Source organism: Cibotium barometz, chromosome 27 (genome assembly GCF_041138505.1).
Source record: "Cibotium barometz isolate CiBa-2024 chromosome 27, ASM4113850v1, whole genome shotgun sequence".
Taxonomy (NCBI): Eukaryota; Viridiplantae; Streptophyta; class Polypodiopsida; order Cyatheales; family Cibotiaceae; genus Cibotium; species Cibotium barometz.
This window is the reverse complement of record NC_141072.1, coordinates 9,909,031-9,917,887: the sequence shown is the minus strand read 5'-3', so window position 1 is coordinate 9,917,887 and position 8,857 is coordinate 9,909,031.

Sequence of the window (8,857 nt, the reverse complement as noted above, 5' to 3'; positions counted from 1 at the left end):
ATGGATTCCTTGGACAAGAATGTTATGCCTTCCCTACTGACTTAGACACCCACTGGCTTAAATACGTAGGAGTAATTGAAGCACATGAACACTTCAACCAAGTCTGGAAAAAAGAAGTTCACCAGTAACTCCCTCTTGTTCCACACGACCACCCCCAAACCAACGGAACTTGTTGACCCCCCCAACCGGAATTGCAAAAGCTTTCCCGCTCTACGTGAAAAGCACACAACAAGAAGTTAGCGCTCACATAAAAGAGGAAAGTGCTAAAGGGAAGAGACTAAACAATTCCCCAAACACTTCATAACATTTAAGATGGCCTATAGGTTTGTACAATATGACTCGGCCCATAGGTCTCACAACAACGGAGAGCCAGGGACCTCGTATGATGGTCCAGCCAAGGTGGAGGAAGTTAACCTAGTGGGCCTAGGCAAAGACCCGAGGCTAATTTACATTGGGGATGACCTCTCGACCAAGGAGGAAACCAAACTCATCGCTCTGCTCACTCAATTCCAAGATTTCTTCTCATGAAAGTACATAGATATGAAGGGTGTATCTCCCGAAGGGGTCAAACACACCATTCCTATGATTGATGGAGTGAGACGACCGGTCAAGCAAAGAGCCCTATGAATCCAAAGTACTCCAAGATAGTCTGGAAAGAAATTGATCACCTCATAGACGCCAGATTTATCTATGAAATTGAGCACACGGAATGGGTATCACCCATAGTGATAGTGCTGCCCAAAAAGAATGGAAAGGTGCGAGTGTGCGTGGAGCTCAAAAAGGTCAATGCTGCCACTATACATAATCACTATCCCTTGCCCTTCATAGAGCACGTGCTCGAAAGAGTCGCAAGAAAGGAAGCCTATAGCTTCTTGGATGGATTCTCTGGATACAATCAAGTATTTTGATCGATCCCAAAGAAGCCTATAGCTTCTTGGATGGATTCTCTGGATACAATCAAGTATTTTGATCGATCCCAAAGATCAACACAAAATGACCTTTGCTATTGAATGGGGAACTTATGCATACCGTGTCATTCCTTTTGCGTTGACCAATGCCCCCAGCACCTTCCAGCATTATCTTATGTGCACGGCCTATGAGGAGTATCTCTGAAAATTCTGTGAGGTCTTTATGGATAACCTCTATGTCAATTCCACATGGAAAGCACACCTTGAATGTTTACGGAAGGTGCTAGAAAGATGTAGGCTCTACCATATTTCCTTGAACCCTCTCAAATGCTAATTCTGGGTTTGGCATGGAGTCATCCTAGGACAGCTACCAACTTTAAGGGAGTCCAGCGCTTCATGGGACACATCGGGTATTATCGGTGTTTCATTTTCATGTATGTTGATATAGCTCGCCCCCTTTACCGACTCATGATCCTCTTTGAGTGGAAAGAGGAATGCCAAAAGGTGTATACCACCCTAAAGAAAGCCTTTGCAAGTGCTCCTATTTTGAGGTCCCCCAATTGGGACATCATATTTCATGTCCACATTGATGCCTTCGCCTTTACAATTGGGTGTGTGCTGGCCCAGCCTAGTGAACATAAGATGGATTTCCCCATCAGATTTTCTAGCTGTGCCAACTTAACGATGTAGAACAAAATTATACCACCACCACTGAGAGAGAAGGGTTAACTATGGTTTACATGGTCAAGAAGCTTTGTCATTATCTCCTCGCAAAACCAAATTTATCTTCTTTGTATACCATCAAGTTCTTCTTTATCTAGTAAACAAACCCTGCACAAATGGAAGAATCACCCAATGGTTTCTAATCTTGCTTGAGTTCGACTTCATTGTCATAGTACGGAAGGACTCACAACATGTCTTGGTAGACCATATGTCTCGCATCCCAAACCGTGAGCCATCGAGGGGAGTCGATGATGACGATTTACGAGATGCCACCTTGTTCCAACTGTGCTTATTTCCGGAATAGGGAGAGGAGGTTGCACACTTCCTCACTAATGGCCTACTAGTTGACCCACTCCTCAACAAAGACCATGCAACATGACGTAGAGTTGGCCTACCTATAGAGTTGGGGGGCACCAACCATGGATGGCATGACCTTGTTGGTAAAACTTACTGATGGGCCACCGCAACCATTGGTCTTTTAAAGGATTTAAAAATCAAGATCCTTTGGAACCACCTTTTGCACCTTTGTGGATGAACTTCGATCGGCCAGTTTCATATGATTGCATCCTTGGATGACCCTTTATGAGGGAGACGAAAATGATCCATGACTAGGATATCAACCATATCTATATTCGGAGAAAAGACCAAATAGTCAAGATCAACCTATGCACTTGGAAGGTTCATAAGATTGCATCCTTGGATGACCCTTTATCGAGGGAGACAAAAATGATCCATGACTAGGATATCAACCATATCTATATTCGGAGAAAAGACCAAATAGTCAAGATCAACCTATGCACTTGGAAGGTTCATCCCATGAGCAGTCGACTCTTTGTAGAGGACTCAGTAACAACCACCTGATCCACTATAGTCCACCTATGCTAAACTTTCCAAATAAAACAATAGACGAGGAAAAGGATAGCAAGGAATGTGCACCCCTCCCAGAGCCAAAAGACTCTAAGAATTGGATGCATATCCTTATTTTGCTACCTTGGACATACTTCTGAGGTACACATGAACCAGGTTCGTGATAGCTGATGGGTAGGAGATTACATCTCTCTACATGCTTAGCACCGCATACTTGCCCCTGAAGTTGCCACTCATGAGCCTGAAAAGGCCGGTAATGTAGAACCATCACGACAAAGAACACGCTCACGTAGAACTTGCAAACTCGATGGATTCCTTGGACAAGAATGTTATGCCTTCCCTACTGACTTAGACACCCACTGGCTTAAATACGTAGGAGTAATTGAAGCACATGAACACTTCAACCAAGTCTGGAAAAAAGAAGTTCACCAGTAACTCCCTCTTGGTCCACACGACCACCCCCAAACCAACGGAACTTGTTGACCCCCCCAACCGGAATTGCAAAAGCTTTCCCGCTCTACGTGAAAAGCACACAACAAGAAGTTAGCGCTCACATAGACGAGGAAAGTGCTAAAGGGAAGAGACTAAACAATTCCCCAAACACTTCATAACATTTAAGATGGCCTATAGGTTTGTACAATATGACTCGGCCCATAGGTCTCACAACAACGGAGAGCCAGGGACCTCGTATGATGGTCCAACCAAGGTGGAGGAAGTTAACCTAGTGGGCCTAGGCAAAGACCCGAGGCTAATTTACATTGGGGATGACCTCTCGACCAAGGAGGAAACCAAACTCATCGCTCTGCTCACTCAATTCCAAGATTTCTTCTCATGAAAGTACATAGATATGAAGGGTGTATCTCCCGAAGGGGTCAAACACACCATTCCTATGATTGATGGAGCGAGACGACCGGTCAAGCAAAGAGCCCTATGAATCCAAAGTACTCCAAGATAGTCTAGAAAGAAATTGATCACCTCATAGACGCCAGATTTATCTATGAAATTGAGCACACAGAATGGGTATCACCCATAGTGATAGTGTTGCCCAAAAAGAATGGAAAGGTGCGAGTGTGCGTGGAGCTCAAAAAGGTCAATGCTGCCACTATACATAATCACTATCCCTTGCCCTTCACAGAGCACGTGCTCGAAAGAGTCGCAAGAAAGGAAGCCTATAGCTTCTTGGATGGATTCTCTGGATACAATCAAGTATTTTGATCGATCCCAAAGATCAACACAAAATGACCTTTGCTACTGAATGGGGAACTTATGCATACCGTGTCATTCCTTTTGCGTTGACCAATGCCCCTAGCACCTTCCAGCATTATCTGCTGATGTGCACGGCCTATGAGGAGTATCTCTGAAAATTCTGTGAGGTCTTTATGGATAACCTCTATGTCAATTCCACATGGAAAGCACACCTTGAATGTTTACGGAAGGTGCTAGAAAGAAGTAGGCTCTACCATATTTCCTTGAACCCTCTCAAATGCCAATTCTAGGGTTGGCATGGAGTCATCCTAGGACATATTGTCTCCAAACAAGGGATCTCCACTAATGACAAAAAGGCGCGGCTCATCCTTGAGCTACGACCTTTAAGGGAGTCCAGCGCTTCATGGGACACATTGGGTATTATCGGTGTTTCATTTTCATGTATGTCGATATAGCTCGCCCCCTTTACCGACTCATGATCCTCTTTGAGTGGAAAGAGGAATGCCAAAAGGTGTATACCACCCTAAAGAAAGACTTTGCAAGTGCTCCTATTTTGAGGTCCCCCAATTGGGACATCATATTTCATGTCCACATTGATGCCTTCGCCTTTACAATTGGGTGTGTGCTGGCCCAGCCTAGTGAACATAAGATGTCAGATTTTCGAGCTGTGCCAACTTAACGATGTAGAACAAAATTATACCACCACTGAGAGAGAAGGATTAACTATGCTTTACATGGTCAAGAAGCTTTGTCATTATCTCCTCGTAAAACCAAATTTATCTTCTTTGTATACCATCAAGTTCTTCTTTATCTAGTAAACAAACCCTGCACAAATGGAAGAATCACCCAATGGTTTTCTAATGGAAGAATCACCCAATGGTTTCTAATCTTGCTTGAGTTCGACTTCATTGTCATAGTACGGAAGGACTCACAACATGTCTTGGTAGACCATATGTCTCGCATCCCAAACCGTGAGCCATCAAGGGGAGTCGATGATGACGATTTACGAGATGCCACCTTGTTCCAACTGTGCTTATTTCCGGAATAGGGAGAGGAGGTTGCACACTTCCTCACTAATGGCCTACTAGTTGACCCACTCCTCAACAAAGACCATGCAACATGACGTAGAGTTGGCCTACCTATAGAGTTGGGGGGCACCAACCATGGATGGCATGACCTTGTTGGTAAAACTTACTGATGGGCCACCGCAACCATTGGTCTTTTAAAGGATTTAAAAATCAAGATCCTTTGGAACCACCTTTTGCACCTTTGTGGATGAACTTCGATCGGCCAGTTTCATATGATTGCATCCTTGGATGACCCTTTATGAGGGAGACAAAAATGATCCATGACTAGGATATCAACCATATCTATATTCGGAGAAAAGACCAAATAGTCAAGATCAACCTATGCACTTGGAAGGTTCATATGATTGCATCCTTGGATGACCCTTTATCGAGGGAGACAAAAATGATCCATGACTAGGATATCAACCATATCTATATTCGGAGAAAAGACCAAATAGTCAAGATCAACCTATGCACTTGGAAGGTTCATCCCATGAGCAGTCGACCCTTTGTAGAGGACTCAGTAACAACCACCTGATCCACTACAGTCCACCTATGCTAAACTTTCCAAATAAAACAATAGACGAGGAAAAGGATAGCAAGGAATGTGCACCCCTCCCAGAGCCAAAAGACTCTAAGAATTGGATGCATATCCTTATTTTGCTACCTTGGACATACTTCTGAGGTACACATGAACCAGGTTCGTGATAGCTGATGGGTAGGAGATTACATCTCTCTACATGCTTAGCACCGCATACTTGCCCCTGAAGTTGCCACTCATGAGCCTGAAAAGGCCGGTAATGTAGAACCATCACGACGAAGAACACGCTCACGTAGAACTTGCAAACCCGATGGATTCCTTGGACAAGAATGTTATGCCTTCCCTACTGACTTAGACACCCACTGGCTTAAATACGTAGGAGTAATTGAAGCACATGAACACTTCAACCAAGTCTGGAAAAAAGAAGTTCACCAGTAACTCCCTCTTGGTCCACACGACCACCCCCAAACCAACGGAACTTGTTGACCCCCCCAACCGGAATTGCAAAAGCTTTCCCGCTCTACGTGAAAAGCACACAACAAGAAGTTAGCGCTCACATAGAAGAGGAAAGTGCTAAAGGGAAGAGACTAGACAATTCCCCAAACACTTCATAACATTTAAGATGGCCTATAGGTTTGTACAATATGACTCGGCCCATAGGTCTCACAACAACGGAGAGCCAGGGACCTCGTATGATGGTCCAGCCAAGGTGGAGGAAGTTAACCTAGTGGGCCTAGGCAAAGACCCGAGGCTAATTTACATTGGGGATGACCTCTTGACCAAGGAGGAAACCAAACTCATCGCTTCGCTCACTCAATTTCATGATTTCTTCTCATGAAAGTACATAGATATGAAGGGTGTATCTCCCGAAGGGGTCAAACACACCATTCCTATGATTGATGGAGCGAGACGACCGGTCAAGCAAAGAGCCCTATGAATCCAAAGTACTCCAAGATAGTCTGGAAAGAAATTGATCACCTCATAGACGCCAGATTTATCTATGAAATTGAGCACACGGAATGGGTATCACCCATAGTGATAGTGCTGCCCAAAAAGAATGGAAAGGTGCGAGTGTGCGTGGAGCTCAAAAAGGTCAATGCTGCCACTATACATAATCACTATCCCTTGCCCTTCACAGAGCACGTGCTCGAAAGAGTCGCAAGAAAGGAAGCCTATAGCTTCTTGGATGGATTCTCTGGATACAATCAAGTATTTTGATCGATCCCAAAGATCAACACAAAATGACCTTTGCTACTGAATGGGGAACTTATGCATACCGTGTCATTCCTTTTGCGTTGACCAATGCCCCCAGCACCTTCCAGCATTATCTGATGTGCACGGCCTACGAGGAGTATCTCTGAAAATTCTTCGAGGTCTTTATGGATAACATCTATGTCAATTCCACATGGAAAGCACACCTTGAATGTTTACGGAAGGTGCTAGAAAGATGTAGGCTCTACCATATTTCCTTGAACCCTCTCAAATGCCAATTCTGGGTTTGGCATGGAGTCATCCTAGGACATATTGTCTCCAAACAAGGGATCTCCACTAATGACAGAAAGGCGCGGCTCATCCTTGAGCTACCAACTTTAAGGGAGTCCAGCGCTTCATGGGACACATCGGGTATTATCGGTGTTTCATTTTCATGTATGTCGATATAGCTCGCCCCCTTTACCGACTCATGATCCTCTTTGAGTGGAAAGAGGAATGCCAAAAGGTGTATACCACCCTAAAGAAAGCCTTTGCAAGTGCTCCTATTTTGAGGTCCCCCAATTGGGACATCATATTTCATGTCCACATTGATGCCTTCGCCTTTACAATTGGGTGTGTGCTGGCCCAGCCTAGTGAACATAAGATGGATTTCCCCATCAGATTTTCTAGCTGTGCCAACTTAACGATGTAGAACAAAATTATACCACCACTGAGAGAGAAGGGTTAACTATGGTTTACATGGTCAAGAAGCTTTGTCATTATCTCCTCGCAAAACCAAATTTATCTTCTTTGTATACCATCAAGTTCTTCTTTATCTAGTAAACAAACCCTGCACAAATGGAAGAATCACCCAATGGTTTTCTAATGGAAGAATCACCCAATGGTTTCTAATCTTGCTTGAGTTCGACTTCATTGTCATAGTACGGAAGGACTCACAACATGTCTTGGTAGACCATATGTCTCGCATCCCAAACCGTGAGCCATCGAGGGGAGTCGATGATGACGATTTACGAGATGCCACCTTGTTCCAACTGTGCTTATTTCCGGAATAGGGAGAGGAGGTTGCACACTTCCTCTTTAATGGCCTACTAGTTGACCCACTCCTCAACATAGACCATGCAACATGACGTAGAGTTGGCCTACCTATAGAGTTGGGGGGCACCAACCATGGATGGCATGACCTTGTTGGTAAAACTTACTGATGGGCCACCGCAACCATTGGTCTTTTAAAGGATTTAAAAATCAAGATCCTTTGGAACCACCTTTTGCACCTTTGTGGATGAACTTCGATCGGCTAGTTTCATATGATTGCATCCTTGGATGACCCTTTATGAGGGAGACAAAAATGATCCATGACTAGGATATCAACCATATCTATATTCGGAGAAAAGACCAAATAGTCAAGATCAACCTATGCACTTGGAAGGTTCATATGATTGCATCCTTGGATGACCCTTTATCGAGGGAGACAAAAATGATCCATGACTAGGATATCAACCATATCTATATTCAGAGAAAAGACCAAATAGTCAAGATCAACCTATGCACTTGGAAGGTTCATCCCATGAGCAGTCGACCCTTTGTAGAGGACTCAGTAACAACCACCTGATCCACTACAGTCCACCTATGCTAAACTTTCCAAATAAAACAATAGACGAGGAAAAGGATAGCAAGGAATGTGCACCCCTCCCAGAGCCAAAAGACTCTAAGAATTGGATGCATATCCTTATTTTGCTACCTTGGACATACTTCTGAGGTACACATGAACCAGGTTCGTGATAGCTGATGGGTAGGAGATTACATCTCTCTACATGCTTAGCACCGCATACTTGCCCCTGAAGTTGCCACTCGTGAGCTTGAAAAGGCCGGTAATGTAGAACCATCACAACGAAGAACACGCTCACGTAGAACTTGCAAACCTGATGGATTCCTTGGACAAGAATGTTATGCCTTCCCTACTGACTTGACACCCACTGGCTTAAATACGTAGGAGTAATTGAAGCACATGAACACTTCAACCAAGTCTGGAAAAAAGAAGTTCACCAGTAACTCCCTCTTGGTCCACACGACCACCCCCAAACCAACGGAACTTGTTGACCCCCCCAACCGGAATTGCAAAAGCTTTCCCGCTCTACGTGAAAAGCACACAACAAGAAGTTAGCGCTCACATAGAAGAGGAAAGTGCTAAAGGGAAGAGACTAGACAATTCCCCAAACACTTCATAACATTTAAGATGGCCTATAGGTTTGTACAATATGACTCGGCCCATAGGTCTCACAACAACGGAGAGCCAGGGACCTCGTATGATGGTCCAACCAAGGTGGAGGAAGTTA